Source organism: Diadema antillarum, unplaced genomic scaffold, assembly GCF_040938485.1.
Source record: "Diadema antillarum isolate AM-2024a unplaced genomic scaffold, OU_Dant_1.0 seq00000674_RagTag, whole genome shotgun sequence".
NCBI classification, from domain to species: Eukaryota; Metazoa; Echinodermata; class Echinoidea; order Diadematoida; family Diadematidae; genus Diadema; species Diadema antillarum.
This window is the reverse complement of record NW_027271580.1, coordinates 1030563-1057335: the sequence shown is the minus strand read 5'-3', so window position 1 is coordinate 1057335 and position 26773 is coordinate 1030563. Positions and strand designations below refer to the sequence as shown.

At 40.6% G+C, this 26773-nt stretch overlaps 1 pseudogene; it reads left to right on the top strand.

Annotated features, from left to right (window-relative positions):
* Positions 1–578: 578 nt before the first annotated feature.
* LOC139736899 (uncharacterized) overlaps positions 579–26773 on the top strand; it is a 32532-nt pseudogene continuing 6337 nt past the window's right edge.

The window sequence follows — 26773 nt, the reverse complement described above, 5'->3', positions numbered from 1 at the left end:
AGTCTTATCTTACAAGACGGACCCGGGTTTTCTTTTTGTTTTCTTTTCTTTTGTCCCCTCTCAAGTTTGTGTATTGTGTACGTGATCGTGGGTGTCATTTATGTGTGTGTAGGTGTGTGTCTGTTATAAATGTGTCGGATGCGGACTGTACTGTGCATCTGTGCTTGAGGGATGTATGTTGGAGTGTCGCCGTGCTGTCAGATTTGTCGTGTTGGCAAAACCGGAAGGACATGTCCTAAAGTTAGACACCATTTTAACGCTTGCCAATTTCCAGGTAAGAGTAATGTCACAAACATTGATAAAGATTATATTTGACAACAACAATTTAGAGTAAAATATTGAACTATAATATAACTTGAAATTATTTATTATTTTAAAGTAGTATTATGGGCTATAAGTTACCTAAAAATTTATTAAAATTTACCTAAAAGCCTACAAATTTTACACACATGATCGGCTCCGAGAGAAGAACGTAAAATTTAGTTCGCCGTCAAGCGAGTGTGTGCTGTGAATGCAGCAGCCGCCGTGTGTACAAACCGTATGACTGTTGTGCGATATCGTGAACGAGGACCCTTCCTGTACGACTCACAAATTGTACGTGTATTATTTTTCTGTCTGATGTTGCAGTAATGAAATGACCGTATGTTTACGGTTAGTATCATGACGGCGATTTGACATTTCAAGATTAGTAGTGTATCGAGCCCAAGAGGAAGTAATGGCGTGGTTCGGTGGTAATCTGAAAAGTTTGACGGAGAATTTGACCGGGCAGATTTCCAGTGTCGCCAGCACTGCAGCGTCATTCACTCGCGATGTTATTGCTGAAGGCACCGAAGAAGTGGCCGGTGAGTGAATGAGAGCAGTAAATTTGTATCTAAAAAATTTAAAAGTAAATAGACTCTCCACTCAGTCTAGGATAGAGTTTAAAAAGATCTACGTCCCATGCTAGAGTGGTCTAGCTCAGGAGCAAAATCTAGACAACAAAATTTGACTGGCAATCCAGGGGTTTATGGAGCTAGCCCAGCAAAGCACGGTGCAGTAAAAAACTAAAATTAGATTCTATTCCCCCCCCCCCCCCCCATGCCCCAGCTCGTTTGGGACTCGTTGATAGTGGACCTACTCGGGGGGGGGGGGGGGGGGGGGGGGGGGGTAGCGGCTAATGGCCAACTTTACAATGATATTCGATGATAGAGATTGTAACAGAGTAAAAAATATTTTACAGACTTCTGTAATGTTCGATGAGAGCGGACTGAGTGAGAGTGAGGTGTTGCAGGTGGGAGGAGTTCCTGCCTTTTTATGACTCTTAGTCTTATTTATAAATAAAGCAAGTTGCCCATTTTTCGACTGCCTAAAGACTTCTCATTTAGCGAGCGTGATTTGAACGCTAGCGCTTGCGCCCATTATTCGTCCCCATATGCCCTAACTGCGAAGCCCCAACGTGCAGCATTGGGGCTGTGCCGTTTTCGCATTCAGATCGAGGAGTTGTACAAAACAGTGCCGTTTTGGCACTATATTTCCTTAATTTTTCAACAAAAACTACTAAGAATACTTACCGTAGTTATGGGTAAACTCGGCCTAGCGGGTACAGTCGGCCACCAGCGCGCACAGTACATAAAATTGTACTGTGCGCGCTGGCGGCCGACTTTACCCGCTAGGCCGAGTTTACCCATAACTACGGTACATGGGTCGATTAAGCCTAAATGATTAATTTCGGCGACTGTTTCATGCATTTCATCGCTTATGATGCAGAAAATGTTGTCTTATAATGCGAATATCTTCAGCTCACCGATGCTCACTGAAACTCACAATCACTGCACAGGCGCACAGCATGCATGCAGTGCAGTGCATTGACAGCATGCGTAATGCGTACTAATGGATATAGCAGCAAGTCTCTCTACTGTTGCACTAGGGCAGGCCGCTTATTACTCCTAAAAAATGTAGAAAATTTTGCAGTTTCTAGATAAATGGGTGAGAAAAACCAAGTCGAAAAGGTAATGTATATTTCATTTTTTATTGTCACTGTGTTTATGATAGAAATTTAGCCGTGCTTTATTTGTGAAGTCGCCGTGAATGTGGCAATGGAGTTATGCGTGATTTTTGCTCCCGGGGCTACATATGCCCATGCTTCGAATTCGTGACGTACCGCCGTGCGCTGCCTACATTGTATGAATGGATTAGCGTGCGTGCCCTGCCATGATTCTACCACGCGCGGACGAGAGCTGTATACATTGCACTATGAGAGTGCGGTACTCGATACACTTCACGTTGTGCGAGAGATTTGCGTTCACATACGCACAGTTACAGATTCAACGCGCATACGTTGCAGCCGAACCATGGCGAATATTGCATGTATATATATCCTTGCACGGTTGGCATGCAAATATAAATAGCGCGTAAATGCAGAAGTTATCTCAGAAACTGCTGCCATCGTGGCTGTTGGTGTACATTCTGTACACATTCAATACAGATACACTGACTAGAGTGAAATATCCCGTTTGCAGCAGTTTAAGCTTTGTTAAGGGTTTTTCCAACTTGTAAACAAATCAGGCAAAGTATTTTCAGCCATTTCATATATCATAGACAAGATTATTCATTAACGCAATTGTTTTCATAAAAGAAATTTACCATTGACAAACGCAGTTTTCATGATTTACCAGGGCAAAACCCAGCACAATTTTCGCCGATAAGGACGTGAAAATAGCGGGCGCACATTGCAGTGGCCGCAAACAAGATCGCAATTCTGGCGGTGTTGTTGATGTCTTTCTTGTCTTTTTCTGAATTTTTTCGATGGTAACATCCACTTTCCGAAAAAAAATGGCGGCCCACATCGGCTCGCGAAAGTTCTATTTCATGTATGTTTTCAAAATCATGAACATCGGGAAACAACAAAAAATCAAGTTTCTTGGACCATTATTTCTTAATTGTTATGTTAAGAAGTACCAAAATTTTTTTTGGATGCGATGTGTTGTCATTTAGGTGAGAAAATTTCACTTTCGTCAGAGATCGTGCCCATTTTATCGGTTGGTTTTTGTTGATTGGTAGTGTGTTAGTATATGTGTAGTGTGCATGTAACAGTGCAATGCTGTATTTAGCGGTATATTACAGAGTATGTTGTACCCGCCGCGAACGGCTGCACGGACGCTTACTGCCGCAGTTACTCTAGTAACTTTGAAACTTGGAATGAAACAAGTCTATACGTGTTGCTATGCAACTTTACTTACCCGTTAACATAAACTTGAACTGCTTATGCAAGTGGACCTTGGGAGCTTTGCGACAATGATTTCGGAGGTCCGGTGACGTTGCCCACTGTTGTGCTCTTCGGAACACATGTGGGGGTACATGTAGTTGCATAGTTTGAATTTCGCACTTGATTTACGCCATTTTTTTATTCATGATCTAGGAGAGAATGCACTTACCTTTATATTCGTAAGAGTGGTCTGTTCATGGAAACGGTCGAATCATGGGCAACATGCTTTATCTGTAAATAATAAACTGTATCAGCACCCGCATACCAAGATTTGACCCCTCCCATGTGTGCCAAGCAAGGTTCGACTATGCGAAACAAAAGCATAGACAGTAAATTTAAATAGGTTTCTACATGTAGCAGGCGGTGGAATTTTGGACGGCATTGTGGTCAAATTATGGGCGGCTTGCGTTGATATATTAATGCCAATCTTAAACACTTGACTTGAATGGACGCTGATTACGATGAACACATACAGTCTGCAAGAAGTGCAAGAATCTTCAGCTAATTGAAGGAGGCAGACTTGAAGAAGGAGAAGAAGAATAATGATAAGAATAAGATGAAGGAAGAAGATTTCTCCCATGGGTAGAACAATCTAGATTTAAAAAACCTGCACCTGCTTTTAAATACTGCCTAGTTTATAGTCCAAGTCCAGGCGGATGCACTTTTGGCTCCATTATTGGACAATAACATGTAGAACCTTAATCAGTGTTTTAGATGGAAATGAGACTTGCCAGAAAATAAACCTGAACAAAGAAAATTGATAGAATATACTTTTCAGCTGAAGATGATGCACTCTTATCTCTAACGTTAATGTAAATTTGAATCAAATCGGATGTCAGGAATGGTTGGTATTGACATCGGCTCGAAAACAGAACATTAGCTCACTCTTGCTCTTCTAGTGCAATTTGGTATGGTGGAAGTAGATTACCTACATGGATGCAGAGGTACAATATGCCAATATTTCACATGATTAGGATTGTGGACTAGTAGAGTACAGTATTGGCCTGTAATCAATGTGCAAGATTTGTACTGTAGTTGTACATTGTATGTACAATGTAGTCTAATTCCTACATGTAGTCCAGTGTCATGTCACTTAGAATGCACGGTCTAGTTTTTTGACATTCTAGTCTCTTTTTATTCTGCATTTACCATACAGATCAAACCACTGAACTTCAAATTGCTGATGGCAGAGTGAAAAGGCTAGAGACTGCTGTTGTGGCATTGAAGGCTGAGGTAAGGCAAATCAGTGCTATAACACTCAAACTGTGTGGGGTAACCTTTGTACAGTTAAGTCATGTTGGTGACATACTGTATCAAAAGCATTTTAAAGAAAGTTTTTAAGTGCATGATGAGATTTAAAAATTCAAAGTAGCAGCCTGCTTTGTTTGGTCCATTTCACCAATTCTGTATTATTGGTCATATCAGATCTCAGGCATAATTTTTATGTTCCTTGTTGAGGCGAATAATGCAGTCATAATGATGTCAAAATCCATCTACATGCATCACATACAATATACACGAATTGAATGGGTTGTGACATGACCAGAGTCTCACCAAATAGTGCAAGAGACAGATGCATTAACCCACATAGCATGGGTGCTCAAGTTTACATGATTACATGCATGTCTGCTGTAAACCTCTCCAGAATGAAAGGCTAGGGATGATCAATGCCGAGCTGGAGGAGAAAGCAGAGGCCTCCGAGCTCCAAATCAACAGCATTTCATCACAGTACAGGTCACTGCTGGTAGAGAAGGAGGTAAGATGTACTAGTACTCTGATCATTTGACAGGCTCTTGTCATTCTGTCAACTGTAGTGTCACAAACTTTCTGAAAAATTGATTTATGCTGGTAAGAGTGCCAAGAGACAATGGGATAATTGTTATGAGGATAAGATATGTGTTTGTGTTCTCATTCATAATGGTAGTGAATGGGCAGCTTCTACTTCATAGGTGCCTACTTCATATGGCAGTCCTCTATGTGGACACATAAATAAAAAAGTCCTTATTGATGGCGCATTGCTACACATTGCAAATTTATAGTATCATGCCATTGTCCAGCTTGTATTTGTCACTGTTCACGAGTATTGCTACATCATTGATTTGAGTAGTCATCCTCTCATTGGGAGTGCATCGTGGTCAAGTTGGTCGCCAGCTTTGCTTCTAATGAAGAGGTCCAAGCTTTGAGCTCTGTCTATTTGTGTTTTCAGTATTGGGCACTTTGAGCCCAAACCACATTTATGACATTTTTGTAGATATTTGCAAATCAGTTGCAGAAATGTCTGACTGTGAAATGTATGTGTATCCAGGAACCATCATATTTGATACTGAATCATAGTTCTACTTCTCTGCTAGGTGTAAGCATATGATGATTAGACATGGTTTACTCTTCATTTTTTTCTTTTTTTTTTGGGGGGGGGGGAAGAGGATTGTGATGTCTGTAGAAGGCTGTCATGATTTTTGTCAAATTTTAGTCCTGCTGTGTTGTTGTCACGGATTCACATGATATTTGATTATCCCATGCATCTTTCTTGCATCGCCATCCTAGGAACAGTTGAATTCCCTCATCCAAAAGCAGAATGACATGCAGGACCTGCACCACAACATGATGTCGACGGCAGAGGGCGCTATGACGACCTCAACCTCCACGTCATCGCTCACCACCTCTGCGATCATGGCAGACAGCCATGACTTTGACGACGTCATCTCGTCGCAGCAGGAGATCAATCGTCTGTCCACTGAGGTGGCCAGGCTGAGGTCAGAGTGCAGTCATTGGAAGGAGGTTGCCTCTGTCCAGCAAGGTGCTGTGAAGGTATGAACTCCTGATAGTTTGTATAACAAACATCACAGGTAGACACCCCTCCTAGCAAGTTGTCTTGTTGATGGTCTGTTCAGATATGAGGCCACTGCGTACGACCCAGATGACCCAAGTAAATCTCAGCTACCTCAGAGTCATCTAGTCAGATTGATCTAAAGTAGGATCAATTTTAAGCAGCAGCAGTATAGCACAAGAATAGTCTGCCATCAAGCAGCAGATGGATATTTCAAAGTTAGCACTGCCCATGTACCAACCATATTTTGAGTCTTGAACATGAAGAACTGCAAAGGCTCATTTTATTTATTTATTTATTTTTTGATAATAAAGTCTAACATTAGAATGTTAGACATAGTGGAACAGCACACAAGTGATTTTAGGCAATTGCAACACACTTTATGCAGACACCAGGAAAAGATATTCATGGATGTGTTTTATTTTTTTATCCAGTGACTTGTTTTTCTAAACACAAAGTAATGTCCTTCCTGTTGAGACAACCTTATCAATCAAATGTCTTTTCAGCATGTATACTTATTATCTTTCTTTTATTAAACACTTATGAATCATTTTGCACATTGCAAACATGCATAACAATAATTATGATACTGTTGTTTTATCATCATCATCATCATCATCACAGTCATTTTTGATCGGCAGACAACTGTTGCCATTTGATTCTGATGCCACATGCTATTAGTGTGAATTATGATTATTCTCATTATCATTGTTTTATATTTTTGTTCTTCTTCTATACCATTTTGCTTGCCAGCCTATGTTTCAAGTTGGAGATGATGCACAGACTGGTGAAGTGGCGCAGTTGAAATCAAAAGTAAAGGTATGTCCAGATATAGCCCAAAACAGTATTTTATAGTGGGGTAGCCATAATGCACTTGTCAATGTAATGACGCACCCCACTACCCCCGGACATGGGTGCGTCATGGTCATTTTTTGACTGACCACACGGGGTTTTTGACGGACACCACAGTCACTTTTTTGACGGACATAACGCTGCAAGTGACGAACACCACAGTCACTTTTTTGACGGACAACACGTTGAAAGTGACGCACACCTCGGTCACTTTTTTGACGGACATCCTCGGTACATTTGACGCACCCCCGTAAATACTGAAACGATGCATACGTTTTATTCAAGCAATTTCATTTTCTTTTGGTTCGTACACATAATTTGTAAAAGTTTCGGAAAGTTTCCCTTACCATGTAAGCACCGTATTGTCATTCACCGTACATCACTCTGCTGCTACGATATTCCGTGCAGTAGTATGTATTCTGTGCATGCAATCCATACATGACAATCACATGTGTGCAGAATGCGCTGTTTGTGCGCGGCCATTGCTAGTGCGGTGGATGCATACTGCTGCAGCGCAGGTAGGTACACACCACGCCACGGCATTCATATTCCCGCTCGAGTACTGCGTAACTACAGCCAAGTCGCGGTACGTAGAGATTCGCACAGCTAACAGCGTCGCGCGCGCGTCTGGCCAGCTGGTCGGGCTATCCCGCGAGCAGAAAATGGCTTGCGGCAAGCAGTTCTTCTGCTGCCGTTTCGACAGGAAAGATTGAACCAAGTTGTTACATCGCTGAACAGTCCCTGGTTTGAGATTGAGTATGCATGATTTCATGGGTTTGTTGGAGGGAAAATGTAAGGAGAAAGGGTGGCTTTTAAATTCTTTGCTTGCCAGATTCTGGCAAGCATTTTTTCCTCTTATTCCAAAACGCTTCCTCCCGACTTTGATTTTCACTTGCTGCGGGAAAGCGCTCACTGTAATTTCACTCGCGGTACGTGTATCCAGCGTGCAAAAATGCGTGTTATTTTCCATAGCCAAGTGACGTACCATGACGCACCCCTTGGTCAAAATTTTGACCGACAATGATGGGATTTTGACGCACCCCTCGGTCAAAAATTTGACGGACAAAGCTGGTAAAATGACGAACACCTGGGTCACAAATTTGACGGACCAAACGAGGAAATGACGCACCCATGTCCGGGGGTAGTGGGGTGAGTCATTACATTGACAAGTGCATAAAATCATCATCATCAAGTATTGACTATGCCTGTGTATCTACCATTCATATTTGTAATTTGGTTAAGCAGTATGTAATTTAGCTAAGCAGTATGTAATTTAGCTAAGCAGTATGTAATTTAGCTGGTCATGTTGTACACAGACATACTGACAGACTATACAACTGAGAACAAATTAGTTAATGATGTTGTTATAGAATCCCTTGTGCAGTGTCACAATCCCATTATATTCTGCAGAGCTCCTAGCTATATGTGAATTAAAAAAGGAAAGAAATTTGAATTCAAGCACAACTTGCAACAGTATTATTGTGGCAAAATGCAGTTTTGATGATTACTTTTTAATATTTTAGTGACATTGTAGAATAAATCCAAGAGAGTACATAATGTACACTAGTGATGTGCTATCTTTCACCAGTCATGTATCTGTTTATAATTCAGGAATATGATAGATATCTTCGGCAATAATGCATTTGTGTTTGTTGAATATTCAATGGCTGAAGTTGCAGACTAGTGTCCCAGGGCTATGCAGCCAACAGACAGAGATGTTTGTTGAAAATCAGAGTTGTGTTCATTGCAGTATCCAAGTGTACGTTTGGCTCCCTCCATCACCACATATGAATTATTTGTATATGACTTGCAGAAACTGTATGTCACAAATTCCACAACCAATTCTGACACTAATGTCATCTCCTGTGTGAATGAATGATTGTATGCTACCAGTTCTGTTTCATTGACTTGTCGGCCTGTAGGAGCTGGAAGTGAAGCTCAGGCAGGAGGTTGACGAGTCACAGCACCAACTCTCGTCTCTTCAAGACTCTCACTCCCACAAGCTGAAGACGCTGACCCAGAGGCACAAGAGTGAGATGGAGAGCAGCCAGAGGAGGATAGAGAGCCTGGAGAAGATGGTCGGCATGGGAACGCAGTCCGCATCTTCCAGCAGTGATGGAGCAGTGGTGGATGATGCCCAGAAGAGAATCCAAGAGTTAGAGGAGGTAAGGACATGTTCTCTTCTTGGTTGGTTGTATCTATTCACCCCAAGAACACTGTACGTAGGTGCCTACACTGCCAAGTCATGTACCATAGAACGTATAACTTATTATTACATTCCATGCATGTGTTTTAAGGTATGACAATGCATAATGTATTCTCAGTAACTTTATTGTCCCCGCCGAACGAGTTCGAGCAGGGGACTATGAAACGGGCTCCGTACGTGTGTGTGTCCGTGTGTGTGTCCGTCCGTGTGTCCGTGTGTGCGTCCGTGTGTGATCAAAATCTTCAATTTGCTACTTCTCTGTCATTTATGAGCCAATTTTGATTCTGTTTGCTTTATATGATAGCACTATGTGGGAGCTTTGAAACTTCTACACAGAATTTCAGTTGTGACCTTTGACCTTGACCTTTGACCTGTATTGTACGTTTTGCTACAAAATGCTACTCCTTTGCCATTTCTACCCCGATTTCGATTCCGCTTGCTTTATGTGATGGCACTAGTTGAGGGCTTCAAAACTTGTACACAGAATTTTGACCTTTGACTTCTTTGACCTTTGACCTTGATTTTTTGACCTGTATTGTACATTTTGCTACAAAATGCTACTCCTACGCCATTTCTACCCCGATTTCGATTCCGCTTGCTTTATGTGATGACACTAGGTGAGGGCTTCAAAACTTCTACACAGAATTTTGACCTTTGACTTCTTTGACCTTTGACCTTGATTTTTGACCTATATTGTACATTGGCTATAAAATGCTACTCCTTCGCCATTTCTAACCCGATTTCGATTCCGTTTGCTTTATGTGATGGCAATAGGTAAGGGCTTCAAAACATCTACACAGAATTTTGACCTTTGACTTCTTTGACCTTTGACCTTGATTTTTTTACCTGTATTGTACATTTTGCTACAAAATGCTACTCCTTCGCCATTTCTACCCCGATTTTGATTCCGCTTGCTTTATGTGATGGCACTAGGTGAGGGCTTCAAAACTTGTACACAGAATTTGATGACCTTTGACTTCTTTGACCTTTGACCTTTATTTTTGACCTATATTGTACATTGGCTACAAAATGCTACTCCTTCACCATTTCTAACCCGATTTTGATTCTGTTTGCTTTATGTGATGGCAATAGGTAAGGGCTTCAAAACTTCTTCACAGAATTTTGACCTTTGACTTCTTTGACCTTTGACCTTGATTTTTGACCTATATTGTACAATGGCTACAAAATGCTACTCCTTCGCCATTTCTAACCCGATTTCGATTCCGTTTGCTTTATGTGATGGCAGCAGGTGAGGGCTTCAAAACTTCTACACAGAATTTTGACCTTTGATTTCTTTGACCTTTGACCTTGATTTGTGACCTGTATTGTACATTTTGCTACAAAATGCTACTTCCGGCGGGGACATACATTACGCACCGCGTAAATTCTACTTTTCCTTGTTGTATCTGATAAATTACTGTAATGGGCTGTATGAAACATAATGCAGGCTATTGACTTTTACAATGGAACTTGCCATCTAGTCCTATAAAACCAGAAACTTTCGCTGCATGAAAGTCTCGTGAATTATCACTGGCATTCAATGTATTGTGCAGAAAAAACCTTTCATGTGCATTTTACTTTGGCGAATCCCGGTTCCTCACAAAATTTGTGAAAGCTTCATGCACGCAAACATTTCTAGTTTTACAATATACTGCAAACACCACTCAGTTGGCTTAGAAAACCCCTGCCAAACCATATTTGCTTGTGCAAAGATTTTCTGTGTTCTCACCATGTCGTCTTGTGATGCAGATTCTGCGTGAAACCAGACTCCATGTGGCCCAGCTTGAGGAAGGCAACCACCAGCTTGAGAAGGAAAATGCTCGCCTGATGGACTCGGAGAGGGACAACCTGCGGCTGGTGCAGACCCTGAGGCGCAAGGTGGATGCCCTGGAGAGGGACAGGCCCCGTCAGGAGAGGGATGCCAGTGGGTGTCAGGCAAGGTCCAGTGAGACCACGCAGGAGATGGCTCATCTGAGGAAGCAGAACGAGGAACTTGGTCAGGAAGTGGAGCACCTCATGAAAGTTGTAAACAGTAAGGATGAGAGGAGTGGAGACTACTGTCTGAGTGATCTGTTTGTTTTGAAACTTCATTTCATGATTACATTTGGTCAAGAAAATTTGTGAGATTTCAGTAATCGTCATATAAATTGATCAACTGCTCATCTTGAAAACTTAAAAAGTTTGAGAGTGCTGTCAGTCTTCAAACAGAGAAATATGACTTATCAATGTTTTAGTGAAATGCAATTGCATAGTTTATTTTTTTTATTATGATATTATCTCAGCCATTTTTGAAGCAAAGATGCTTCCTTATATCTAGATGACTGACAGGTGTGGGAATATACAGAGCTGGTAAAGTGAATAGGTGACTTTGCTTTATGCATTGTTACATGAATTGTTTCAACATGAAATGCTAAAGGAAGCTTCATTGCTTGTTGATGCAATTGCAAACTGAAAAATGAATTGATTATGCCATTTGTGTAGTGTAGCAACAGCCTTTACCATTTTTGTCAAGGTTTTCTCAACAATAGGCCATGTGATGATGATTTTCGCCGTTTGGTCTTCCCACAGGACAAGAGACAGAGTTGGCGGTCATTCTTGGGTCGCATGAACAGGTCAGGGAAGAGCTTTATGCCACTAAACAAAGACTGCTCACCGAGCTGAATGCCTCTCATGTACATATCACCAATCATTTATTTACTTAACCCTTTTTCTGTTTACTAACCTGTCATTATTTACCTGCTCTTGTGATAAGATGACTCCATGTGCAATTGTGTCGTTTAGAGCATGTTGATTGTTAAAACTATCAACTGTAGAAGCTTAACCCTAAAGGGGCCGGGCTTTTTTGGCTATGCTCAGACCAGGGGGGGGGGGGGGGGGGGGATCCGAGATCTCGGCCATTGGTGGCGCGATGAAATTTTGCATGCGTGAGACCCGCGTCATAATCTACAAGATTGTGTCATAAGATTTTTTGAAACAATCAATTTCTAATTTTAATTAATTAATTATGCAAATTAAGCTCAAGATCATATTTTAGCCTAATTAAAAGCATTGTGAGTCTACTTTTTGATTTGTAAATCTGTTTTAGCATATTCAACAATTGTACATCACAAAAACTTCCAAAATTCATTTCAGTTCTTATGTATTTTATTGTTTTCAGAATTTCTTATGTATTTCTTTGTTTTTCAACTTTTGGTTTTTCTTTGTTTTTTCATTGGAAATTGTCACTGACCACTTTTCTACCATAATTAGCCCAAAACTAATCAATGAAAGTGATTGATTGTAAAAATAATCAGGTTTTTATGACTTTCATGACAGAGCACTGTTTTCCATAGGAAATGTACACAAAATCACAAAATTGTGCCCGTTTTGGGGCGACATTCCGTTACAAAAATGGGCGTGGCTTCGCAAAAGTATGCGCGGACGTCGCAAATTTGATCTCAAAAGTTGCGCGAGACTTGAACAAACAAAGGCAAGAAGCCTCGCGACGAGGCCTTCTTGCTTTACAGAATTATAGCGCGAAACGTCGAGGGGGGGGGGGGCGGATTCCGCCCCCTGGCCTTTTTAGGGTTAAACAATGGGGTAGGGATTAAACTAGAAGTAATATGTGTAATTTAAAACTAGAATTGCATTTTTATAATTGATTAGTGTAACCTCTTTTTTTTTGCCCCAGCATGATGTTTTTATGTCTCTTCCAAAATTTTGTTGCCAGATTTGTGAATGTAGCTTGTGAAAATGTAAAAACAGTGATGACATGATCTATTTGTTTGAATGCCCCTGTGAGTGTCTTTGCTTCTGGAAAATTGTAGAAAAGCCGACAAAATTTTATATCATTGGCTTTCAGATTCATATGAAATGTTAATTCTTCATTTGAATTCTAAAAAGTCAATATCTCATTACACTGTCTTTTTTGTAGGCGAATCATGTAAGTGATTTAAAGAATTGAAAGGTTAAAGCATCAATTCATATTGAAACGGTTTAATTTTCTTCAAATTAATGATTTCTACCTTGTTTTTTCTAAAGGTGTTGAAATATCAAGAGCAGGTATTTATTCATGAAATATTGCAATATAACATTTCCAAGTTATGGCATGAATTTAAATTTTAACAGCTATTCTGTGAAATTTTATCAATGCATCAGTGCTTTCTGTTTGAAGACATAGCTTTGAACACATTTTATTTGGTCTAGCACTGCATGTTGATCTAATTGACAGAATGCCCCAAATTACTCTTATGTAAGGGAAATCTAACATTGCTAATAAATAAGGTTGACATAGTCATGCAATGCACTTCATGGTCAGATTTTTTTTTTTTTTTTTTAAAGAAGCAACATCAAGAGCCCCACTGCAGAACACTTTTTAATATGTTTTCAGTGAAATCCTTCGGTTTGATTTCATCGATTGTACCTGTCAGACACGCCCCTCCATGTGGTTTTTACCACTGATGAGGTATTGCGTGCTACAGTTTTCACCAAGCTTTGCTAGTGCCAGCAAGTTTCATGGTCTCACATCCATGCACTTTATTCCTCTTTTTGTTTTGTTTTGTTTTTGTTCTTTAATGGGTTTATATTGGTGGAATTACTCATCTTGCTCTGGGATGTATACAAGCCTATCTATTTAATATCTCCATCACACCAATGTCATGCCTGTCTGTGGTGGCAAGGGTTTTGATAGAATACTGACTCATCATCATCATTTAATTTTATAACTTGCAGAAATAAAACATAGAAAAGATGGTAGTCCCATATTTCCATGTGATTAAAAGTATTTTGTGATGAAAGCATTTGTAAAAACTCAACAATTGTGCTATCAAAAGTATAGAAATGTCACTCAAGTTTTTTAGAGTCATAGCGTATGTGCGACTTGTTCTGTACCTGAATATAAGACCGGTCAAACCTTTGAAATGTGTGTGCCCCACGATTACACAAATGCAATAACTGCACAAAAGCATGGAGGATGTGTGAATGAATGCGCAACTCTGTCTTGATAATATAAAGCATGAGACTTTTATTTTATGCTATATACTTCATGCATATACTTATATACTATACACTGCATACTATAGACAGTATACTATGTCGCCTGTCTCCAGTGTTTTTCCACTGAGCCTAGTCCAGCATTGTTTTTCCATGAATATGAAATTGCGGCTGTAAATGGACAAATATTCTGCCATTAGTAATCAATAAAGCAGTAGAAAGCGTGTTAGATATTACCGAGTGGAAACGAGAAGGTTGAATGAAAAGACAGTTTGTAAAGTATGTGCAAATTCGTGCCATCATATGAGAAGAAAAATGGAAAGGAGTACTATAGCACCACACTCATACAAGTATCTCAATTTGATTGATAGTTATTTATGATATTTACATTACACACTAAGCTTCTTTAGTAGTTTTCCCTGCATGAAAACCCAGCTTGCTCTACTAATCCAACATATATTGAGCTAACTACCTTGTATAATTTCAGTTACGAACCCAACATGCATATTATATCACTTGTACTGTATAATGTACTAGTGATTGCACCTCAATATTAACATTAATGCCTGCCCTTCCTCCAACATACTAATATACATTTATTTTGAATATCTTCATTTAAAAACATTTCCTGTAGCATTCCAAATTTTGGAAGTGTATCTCTCAACATTGGAAAAGTGTATATGATGTATATTTATCTTTCAGTGCAGAGCAGTTTTGTCGAAAAGGTTAATTTCTAGTAATGCTACTTATACTTGCTATTTATTAGTTTGCATGAATATAATCTTTCCGTGGGTGTTTCCAAGTTACGTATGTTTTACAAATGTAGAGACGAAAACAGACATTTTATTAGAATGTTTAAATTTATGTGAAAGCATGGTGGTGAATGTTCATGGGTAAGAAACTTGTGTTGTATGGTGAAGATGTTGGTATAATATCACTGTGAAAAATCATATTGTTGGCATACAGATGATATCTTGTGGTTCTTGGAACATTGAAATAGTCCGTTGGTGAGGCAGGCTTGTTAAGAACAAAGCAAATTACTTTCCTTTCCAGTCATATATATTAAGTATTGCTAGATGTTTAAGTCCAGAGCAGAAAATTGTTTTACCCCCCCCCCCCCTCCCCCCCCCCCAAAAAAAAAAAAAAAATAAATAAATAGCTGGTACTGATGCATCAGAAGCTTATGAGATTGTAAATTGATGTTATATAAACCTTATATCTGAGTCTAAAAGAGGAATTCAGTTCCCCCCTCCTCCTTCCCCCTAATCCTTCCATGATTAACCAGCCTTCCATTGTATAAGAACTAGAAAAGCTTGTAAATAGTGATATCTCACACTTGGTTTGTGCATTGCAAATTTCCTCAGTCTTTGTTCATCTATTCTCCCCCCACTCCCCAACTTCATTCTTTTCAAGATTTCCACACAAGTGTAAACATTTTGCATGATCAAGTGCCCCAGCTTCTTCCTGAATGCGACCAACAACAGTACACTCTGTAGAATGTCCTCACTATTGGCAATTGCATTTCCTGGTTCTTTGAAGGAAATACTTTACTTCTCCACAATGGTGAAACTAAAGAAATATGTGAGTGGCAAATATGTTCTGTGTTTTGCAAATGTGTAGAGATAGTGGTGTAAGAGGATTCAGACAACAGACACAGACAGGCATGACAATGACACCACACTTCATAATTTGTACCCAGAGTGCATGGGAGAGGAAACATTGGTGACAGAGGAGTAACAATTCAGTCTTTATATCCAATTCAATATATAGATATAAAAATACATGAGAATATGAGCAAATTATGTACAAAAGTGGAGATATGAAGCGCTGAAAACATTGATGAAACATGGTAAGATTATGTAAAAAAAAAAAAACCTGACATGGGGAAAACTGAGAGCATAGATACATGAAGAACACAAGCTCATTTTCAGTTGAATTTCCAATACAAATGAGCTTCTACGGGAATAAAGCTCAATGTTATTCGTGCATGCAGTTGATTGAAAAATGGTATGTGCGCAAAAAGCAAGAGAAAATATAAAATATCAGTGGAGTGGCTCTTGGTAGTGCTTCATGTCTATCCACATAGAGAACAGAAAGCAGTAAAAGGTAAATTTTCAGGTAGTTCCTGTGTAGACTAGCCTCTTTGTATATCATGTAGATGCAGGGCTGTTGAACATAATGAGAACTAGTCTTTGCTTTTCAACCGTGTACATTTTGGTCTGGTTTTCAAGCTTTAGAAGAACTAACCGGAGTTGTGATATGATGTGAACCCCTAGGCCAGTACCAGTGCCATGCTGGAGGACATCCATGATGCCAGGAGGAAGCTGACTTCGGAGGACGCCATCCGGAGGTCGAAGCTGCTCAGGGAGAAGCAGGAGATTGTGAACCAGATGATGGGTGCCGGTCAGAAGGTGAGTTGTAAGCTCAGGAGGGTACCAGCAGGATCAGAATGGTTTCCATTTTAATTTCAAGATAGTAGTTTGGTGTTACTTTGAATAAATATAGAAAAGCTGTATTAAATTTATTCTCTATTCAGTAAATAGAATGATTCTAGAAAATAATGAAATATACATTGTCGCTGGGGTGACAGGACCTTGTATCTGCAATTATGGTGAAAATTATTTTTTTATTTTTTTTTTTGATAAATGGTCAGATAATCAGTTAAGTGATGTCTTGTCCAAATCCTACATGTTTTACCCCCAAAATGAAGCCACCATGGCATATCAATGAATGTCTATCCCATTGGATACAGTGCTTTGGCTGCCATGTTTTTTTGCTCTCCTGAACGTTTGACATTTTGTAGATACGAGGTCTTGTCGTCCCAGCGACGACATATGTCTATATAATTTTCACCACCATAGTGGAAGACAGTTTAGTCTAAAATGTTTGATGTCCTGGAAGTTTCCGTTTTGTGTAAAGAAATGCCTTAATACTGCATGATTGCATGATGTGTATTTAACGTAGTAAAATTTAATGTTCTTTGTATTGTTTGCTTTGTGTATCTATGTAAGACTCGACAAATCAACTGTCAAAACAAAAATGTAAGCCTCACGATTATGATATCTATTTATAAGCTTTTTAGTTATCTTTTGAGTTTCACCGTCTCTCGTACCAGATGTCTGATAGTAAGAATGCTGTCGCCACCCTGGAAGCAGCCTCAGAGGAAATAGCTGACCAGGCTGCGGAGATCGTGTCTGACATTGGGTGCAGCCAGCACCAGGAAATCACCGCCGACTTTGTCCACAGCTTAGAGAAGGAGAATGACCTCTTGAAGCATCATGTGACCAAGCTTCAGAATGAGGTAATTGTGTGACCTTATGTGAATTGAAGTTCCTTAAAATATTATGTACTCATGTAAGTGTTATGTATATTGCTTTGTATTACTTTATATGGAAATAAAATTCTTTGAATTGAATTTGAATTGAATTGACAAATATTATTTGTCCTCTAATTTGAGCATACAGTCAGTGTGGTTGAGCAATGTCACTGTCAGTGTTTGGATGTTTGTTACATTTCCCAAATATTTCAAGTATTGTAATATGGTACCGAGGAATTTAAGAATTATGACAGTACTGGAAGTGATCTGTCTCCGTGATGCATATATCTACTTCTGTCAATATTCGCCCATAGCTCTTCCATGCTATTTGTATATTGATGCCAGAAATCAGTAAGAAGTGAAATGTTGAAAGAGATGTAATATTACACGAGTATGGGATTGTGTCAGTACACAGTACTTGAGAGAAATAAACTATCATTGTGTGGATAATTTCACGTAATCCTTAGGTGGACGAACTCAACCTGTCTTGTGAAACACTTGCCAATGACAAGGAGCAGTGTGAGGAGCTGATTGTGAATCTCAATCAAAAGGTCAAAGAACTTGCACAGGGTACCGGGAAGGGTCTTGGGAGAAGCGCGATGGCTGCAGGTCAGAAGGGGCGATCAGACTCGGAAGTGACCCTAGCAGTGACGGAGGAGAGCGACACTACCACCACCCCCCGCAACCAGGGGAGGGAGGATGAGGTCAGGCAGCACATTGCCTACCGCAGGCCTCCGTCCCCGCCGGACTCCAGCGTGGCGTCAGATGTGAGTTCGTCCATGCGCGACGGGTGGACCTCGGAGACGGAGCTGAGCAGCGAGGAGGGATTCACAGAGGGCAAGCAGTCACTGCAGGAGTACTCCGACGCCGTCAGCTTCGATGGAGAATTTGACGACTCAATCATGTTTGCTGGGATCAAGGAGAGGTGAGAGATCAAGGACGTAGCATTGCTACACTCAGAAATGTCAATGATGAGAGTGATACTAGCCTTTCTTGTATATCTTCCTTCATACATATTTATTCTAGTTGTCCTTCAAGTATGTATATGACTTGCCTGGATGACTTCTCATGCTTATAATCTTCAAGCAATTTCTTTGTATTGATAATTTTCTCACAAGTCAGAAGCTTGTGGGAGGAATGTGATTCTCCCATATATATGTGTTAAAAGCCTTTAAAGAACTTTATTTGTGACTGTGAATATTAACTGAAATAAACAGGAATGTGCAACAAAGAACATATTGATTTCTTACATCTGATTGAAAAACAATGAAGAACTAAGGCCCTTTTTGTTTTGCTAGAAATGTATATTATTTGACCAGCACCATGAAACCACAACATGTCATTATTTTTCAACCTAGAGGGAAATAGGAGTAAATTGATTCATGCAAGATCCCTCTTTTATACTAATGATGCACAGGATAGAGTGTGTTAGTGAAGGTGCGGCGGGCTCGAGAGTATTGACAATGGTGCGACATGCACGAGGCGCAGCCGAGTGCATGTTTGCAACCGTTGTCAATACTCGAGAGTGAGCCACACCTTCACTAACGCCACGAAATAATCCTGTGCATCATTTGTTTTATAAAATGGGTCGAAAACTAACAGCATTATTCACGTACCTTTGTGGGTCAATACCAGTCAGCTACATGTAGCACTCGCTCAAAAGTCAAGATGTCCGAAGATGTTCGTCCCAAACATTTACGCACGTCGCACTCGGAAATCCTGCACATAAGTACTGTACGTACGTATAAGAGTATACGTACGCCACGTACTGTTATGCACAAGAAAGGCCGCCGGCTGTTGTGGCAGCCCGCGGCCCGAACTAGAAGTTGTTTACAGGATTGACAGCGCGTATAGTAGCGCGTGACGCACTTGTAACAACTGATTGAGTGCGCACTGCTAGTGTAAAACATTGTGACGTACGTCAGGCCAGGGTGGAAGAGAGACTCTTCTTAGTGCATGCCTGAAGAAAATAATGCACGCACACGTGACTCATTTCAGCGCTTCCAATTGGCTACATTCTTGAACCCATTTTATAAATTTCATTATTTGACAGAAAATAAAAAAGAGAATATGACATAACCCTCAGTATTTGTAGTAACACCACATAGCAAGTGTCTGGCGGCTCTCTACTCGATAATTAGTTGACTAACTTTCTTAAAATTGTCCCCCTTCTGAAATCCTCCTTTCCCCTCTGCAGGTTCCCAGAAGCAGCCAATGCCTTCAAGGCCCAGCTGACCCAGTTTGAGATAGTGCGAGCCGACTGGGAGATGGAGAAACAGGCCTTGGAGGAAGTAGTCATCAGGATGCGGGACCAGCTCAAGGAGAAGGACCGCATCATCCAGGACATGACTGCAGAGAAGGTGGGCAGGATAGATGATATTAGTCTTGCAACAAAGATATTGAAGAAGTCATTGTCATTATCATTATCATAGTTGTTCTTTTGTTGTTGTTGTTATTATTATTGTCATTATTATCATTATTATTGTTATTAATGTTATTATTATTATTATTATTATTATTATTATTATTATTGCTGTTATTATTATCATTATCATTATTATTATCATTAACATCATTATTAGCAGCAGCACTGTCCCATGGTCAAGAACTTAGAGAATGTATGCTAGGTCATATGCACTTGTGTAATGCTTCAGGGAATCATTGTGCACAATGGAGTCGCTAAATGAATACACTACAGTGCACAGCCTGCTTTAACCACGCTTAAATCTTAAGGGGAGATTAATGCAAATTTTTCAAGGATTTTGGAGATCTGCACTTGCTCAAAATATGCAAAATCTATAAAAATTGATTTATCCATGAAATTACATAAACCTTGTTTGTAATTATTTACTTCATGAGAAGTTTATGTAATTAATTGGGTCTAGGGCAATTACCCCCCTGGACAATTACCCGGGCCCTTTCCCTGACCCTAACCCTAATCCCAATCCTGAACCTAATCTTAACTCTAACCCAAACTCTAACCCTAATTTTTACTCTTAACTTTCCACTAACCAGTATTTAGATGGGGGGCAATTGTCCTCGGGGGTGGGGGGGGGGGGGGGCGTAATTGCCCTGATACAAATGAATCTGTTGATGAATCAGATAAATAGACACTATTTTGTCATTAAGGATTCTAATCATATGTTCATTTTACTTTATCCTTGTTTAATCTCCCTGTTTTGATCAGGGGCTCCTGGCAGTCCAGAAGGAGCATGAAGAAGACCTCCAAGAGAGGCTCAGATCCCTGGAGGAATCCAACAAGAGCTTACTTCAGGAGAAGGAAACTACCGACATGAACCTAGTAAGAATCAAGCCACAGACTTTAAGGACGTCAATCTTTGTTGACAGATTATGAGGAAGGGAATAGAATATCAGCTGGAATCAGTTTTATGAATCATTTTATGTCAGTTTATATCATGTCTGTATTTTTCTATGTGTGTTATATGTTTCTATGTTCTGTGCGGGAACAGAATGATTTTTTTTTTTAAAATCTTGAACAAATGTGATCCAATAGAATGAGGTGAAGTGAAATAATCTGAAGGAGTCAATGTGTTGGATTTGTCTTATTTTAATTGTATGAGAAACAGTGTCATTCAAATGAGACAGTAAGTGATGAAAAATGTGAATGAAAAAAAAATGAATGTATTATTTGTTTGAATCAAGAAATAAGAATGGGGAATGAACAAGGGTTTGCAAAAGAGGACTGTTACCGTCAGCTCCATAATATAAGCTTGTTGAATGAGTACAGCTTCACAATGTCAGTTTGTATCATGAAGTGCTAGTAAGTTCTAGGAAGTACAACTGATTATCTACTGTTATCACATTTCAAATGATAATTCTATTTTTAGTGAGATATATGTGCATTTGTTGAGGTAACACATCAGTGAAATTAGTTAAAACTTAACATTTCATTCAAGTGTAGTGATAAGAAAATTAGGACAAAGATGTTGTCAGTATAGTTGTAATGTGGCATTGTGTAACGCCTCAAAGCAAATGTGATGAAAAATCATATAGGTGACCCAGTGGTCTTTTTACGTGAAAACAAATTGCATCAGAACTGCAATCATAATGTGTGTTTCCATAGTATGGTTGCTAGGGTCATCTTTAGTTTGTTTTTGTTTTTCTGTTGTTAAATTCTCATATTACTCTGATTGATTTACCATGGCCTCTCACAATTGTTTTCAGAGAGCAATGACAACCGACTTGCAGGAGATGAAGGAAGAGAAATGCCAACTTCAGTCATCCCTGTCTTCCAGTGAAGAAGCCAAGAGCAACCTCCATCAGAGAGTAGAGGAGCTTGAATCGAAGCAGAGTGCCTTGGATGAGGAGTTACAAATGAGCAGAGGGAAAATGGAGGGAGAACTGAACAGTCTGAGGGAGGAGAAGGTGAAATTGCAGGCTGAGTTTGAGGAACTTGAGAATCAGCACAGGGCCACCTTGACACAAATGAACTCATCCAGAGATAATCTCATCAAGGAGGTCAGGGAAAAGGAGATAGAGATGAGCAATATGAAAGACAGTCTGTCCAAACTCACTTTGGAGTATGATAAAGCTGTTACAGAGAGGGCTGAGATGCAGTCAGAGTTGGAAGCTCTCCAGGAGGACCTTAGCACGTCCAGGGCTGATTTGTTGGACTCTGAGCAGATGAAACAGGAGCAGACAGTTGCCATGACAACTCTGAGAACTAACTTGCAGGCAGTGCAGGATGAGCACGACGAGCTAGTGAAGAGCTACCGGGAGCTCCAGATGGCATCAGGCAGGAGTGGGAAGGAACTTGAACAGCCACTAAACCATGAAGGTCTTAGATATGGATCTGCCACAGAAGATCCGCACAGAGTAAGGGATCTGGAGGCACAAGTACAGCAACTAACCTCAAAGCTTGAAAGCACCCAGGCAGCACGTGATGTTGACTCTCCAAATGAGAATGTGGCATATCTCGAACACAAACTATCCAGGACTAACCATGAGATTGAGGAGCTGAACAAGAGTATTGATGACCGCGACATGAGGGTCCAGGAGTTGGTCCTATCCAACAGTGAGCAGCAACAACTCCTGGAACAGCAGGATACTGAGATAGAAGCAATGAAGGCTGAAAACCAACGCTTGAGGGGTGATATGAAGCTCAAAGAAGAGAAATTGGACTCTGTCAGTGAAGAGCTTGAAAGAATGCGCATTGACATAGCTTCAAGTGTTAGCCAAAGAGAAAAAGCACAAGAGGAAGAAGAAACTAAAATCAGCCAGTTGGAAGAAGTTTGCTCTAAATTGAAAAATGATCTAGATGCCAAGGGGGAGCAGTTAGATTTGACCCTTGAAAGTAAGAGAGAACTGGAAGAGGTTGTTGAGCAGAAGGAAGCTGACATCAGTGCACTTGCAGAAGAGAATTCTCACTTCCTAAAAAATGTAGAAGACTCAAAGCACAAAATAAAGGACTTGAGGGCCAAAGTCAAAGATCAGGAGGATGTTGGTACGCAACTCCAGGAAGCAAAGAAGGAGATAGTTACGTTGAGAGCCGAACTTGAAGATGCTGAGCTAAAGTTAGGAAGTGCATCTTCAACAGAGACTGCAGATGTGAGTAACCTCAGTGAACTGGAAGAGAAAGTTGAAGAGCTGCAGATTGAGCTCAAACACAGGGATGATGCAGTACGAGAACTATCCTCCAAACTCCATGAGCAGGATCCGAGGATTACGGATGACGATGGCAGCGAAGCTGATAGATTGCTAGAGGATCTCAAAAAGAAAACTGATGCCAGTGATCAATTGATAGGCAAGCTTCAAATTGAATTGGCTGAGAAAGATCAGGAACAGAGTGCCTTGACTGAAGAGATTGACTTATTGAAACAAAACATTGCTAGTCAGGAAAATAAACTGACTGAGGTTAACCAAATTCTTGCCATGAAAGAAGCTGAGATTGAAACTCTGAAAGCTAAGTTAGAAGCAGGTGAAACCAGTGAAGATAGCATAATTCAGTTTGAGAAAGATTTGGATGAAAAGAGGACTACCATTGCAAAGCTCGAAGATGCTTTGTCTGTAAGTCGAGGGGAATATGATGCTCTTGTCCAAAATTTCAATGATGGCTTAAGTGAAAAAGAAGAAAGGATGAATGAACTCAACAACTCTGTTCTGGAACTGACAAATCAGAAGGAAGCTGCTGATAAGCTGGTGCTTGATTGCAAACGTGATATTGAAGAACTGCAGAGAACTAATCAGCAAAAGGAAGAAGACATTGCCAGACTGCATAAGGAAGTTCACAACATCACCACGCAACTACAACAGCCTCCAGAGCAACACCTGCAAAATGGTGAAGTGGGTAATGGCCTGGATGAAGTCAACGGTTCGGACAACATCAAAGATGCACTGGTACCCTCAAGTCCCTTTGGCAAATCTTCAAGTGGCATGCTGCAGGGGCAAGATGGTTCAATCAGTGACAATGAGAAACACTATGAGAAGATTATTCAGGAGAGAGAGAAGGAAATTGGCATGCTGCAGCATGAACGTCAGGTTCTGCTCACCAGTTTGAACGAGAAGTCCACGTCAGCAATGGGAAACAGTGTACTTGTGGATCTGCACCGGAACCAAATGAAGGTCAAAACTCTCGAATCTGAAAGGCATCAAATGATGAGCATTCTTAATGAGAAGACCAGGGAGGCAAGCAATCTAAAGAATGAAGTTCACAAACTCTTAAAAGTAATCTCCGCACAAAAGTCGGCCCTTGAAAAAGCCCAGGAAGATGTCAAAGAGCTGCAGAGATCATCAAAGGGACCTCGAGATGACATGCAGAAGGAAGCCCTGCAGAACCTCTCTCGCATCATCCAGGACAAAGACTTGGAGATCGAAGCTCTGAAGCAGAAAAATAACTCACTTCTGGAAGTGTTGCAGTCTGAGGCACCAAGTAACAGTTCACAGATCTCTGGTGTTCTCTCTGAAAGTGAGAAACTCCAGAAGGAAAATACAGTTCTGAAAGAAGAGAGGGATCAACTTGTTGTCAGCATCCATCAGAAGCACCAGGAGAGTTTGGCATACTATGAAGAGGTGCAGAGGCTAGTGGGAGTCATTAATAATGAGGCTCAAAAGCACACTGCATTACAAACAGAACATGATGCTCTCACTTCTCAGGCAGAGGCACAAAGCAAATCTTTGAATCAGTCAATGGCAGATCTCGAGGAGGCCAACAAGGCCAAGATGTCTGTGGAAAAAGAACTTGATGAGACCAAACAAGCATTATCTGAGGTAGAGGAGCAATTGCAAGAGCTCAGCAGCTTGAGAACAGACCTTCTGAACAAGTCCAGCCAACTAGAGGAGATAAGTGCAAGTCAAGACAGTTCTCTTGCTCAGAAAGACAGTGAAATTGCTGAACTGCAAAGAACCATAGATGAGTTACATAGGAGACCTGAACCTGTAGTTGAAGAGGTAATTGTCAGGAAGGAAAATGTTCCTCTACAACAGAGCTCTCCTCCAGGTAAGTATGAGCAAGTCTTGAAAGACAAAGATGCACAAATTGCTGATTTGAAGTTACAGCTGCAGTCCTCCACAGCAGCTCCTACAGAATCTGTGGATTCTAGCAAAGTGGAACATGCAAATGAAGAGATAGTGCGGTTGAAAGAGGAGCTTGAGTCTCAGGGGCACGCTCTCCTGGAGATGGACAGTCTTGCCAGGGACAGGAGTTCAGAGCTTGAGAAGCGAAAAGAAGAGATTGCTGTGCTGAAGCAGCAGGTTGATCAACATGGTCAGGCAGTCTTGGAGCGTGATGCAATCATCCAGCAGAGAAATAGCCAGCTGCAGCAAATTCATCAGGACCTACAGGCCAGAACGGAAGAGGCAAACACGCTCCGCCAGCATGTCCAGCAGCTCTCGCTCAGATTACAGGGGATTGAGCAGGAACTGGCAAAGTCACAGCAGGAGCTCACCAGCAGCCAGCACCTGATGCACAACAAGGACGGGGAGCTCAGGCAGCTCCAGGACTTGCTGAACAGGATCGGCGCCGAGGTGCGGGAGAAGGATTTTGAGCTCGGCGCCCTGCGAGAGAAGTGCAAGACCCTGACGAAGTTACTGGATGAGAAGGAGTCCGACACTCAGGGTGAAGTGAGGAAGATCTTGGGTGAAGCTGAGGCCATGCAGACACAGGCTCAGAGGTTTCAGCATGAGAGGGATCAGGCATTGCTGGCATTGGAGAAATGTCAAGGGGACCTGGCACAGCTCCAACATGAGGTGATTGATGTTTAAATTCAAACATTGGTTTGCTTGTTTGTTGGTTTGTTTCCTGCATTAGCTGTTGCTGTAAAGAAAGCATATGCATGCACATTACAATCATACTTCAATGTTGATGGCTAAATAGGTATAAGTGAACAGAAGAGAAGTGAACAAAGAGAACAGCATTCCACAATTTGTGCTTCTTGCACGAAAATCAGAAAAGCTTAACCCTAACCAGGCCGGGCTTTTTTGGGTGTTCTGTGGCCGGGGAGGGGTTGATTCAAACCCCCCCCCCCCCCCCCCCCCCCCCCCGAGATCTCGGCCGTCGATTGCGCAGTTGCCATGAAATTTGGCACGTGCATTGCCTGCAGCGTAATCTACCAAGCTATACAAAAAGATATGGAAATTTTTGTCATAATAATTAATTATGCTAATATATGCATAAAATCATACATTTTGCTCTAAATCAGAAATTAAAGCTCTTAGAATCCTAATTTTTGTTGAAAACATTCTGTGTAGCATTCCTAACAATGTACTTGAAAAAAAAATTTGGTATCAAAATCGATTTCTTATGTATTCTATTGTTTTATGAATTTCTTATGTATTTCGTTGTTTTTTCGACCTTTTCTTTTATCATTTTTTTTTCGCAAAATTTATGACAGAACCTATATCAAGCATAATCATGCTAAAATTAATTAGTTTCAGCCTATAAAAGTGAAAATAATCATATCTTTATGAATTGGAAGAGAAAACTCCATTTGCATAGACTTTATACACAAAATAACGTTTTTGAGCCATTTTCGGTCTGACAGGCATGTATAAAACATTATGCAGCGTCATAATGGTATGCACGATTTTCGCAAAAATGGTGTCAAAAGATGCGCGAGACTTGAAAGTAAAAAGTCAGCGAACGGCGCGGTCAAAAAATTTCGCGCGGCGGAGTATTCGCGAAAAACGTCGAGGGGGGGGTTGATTCAACCCCCCCGGCCTTTTTAGGGTTAATGCAAATCAGACTGATGTAATAGAATACTGAACATCTTCATAGAAGTGAAATCAATTGACAAACACAATTTCTCTCTCTCTCTCTCTCTTTTTAGAAATACATCTGTAGTCACATTAGATATCTCTAAAAATGTAGCTGAAATGCTGTATACCAGTTGACGTTCTATT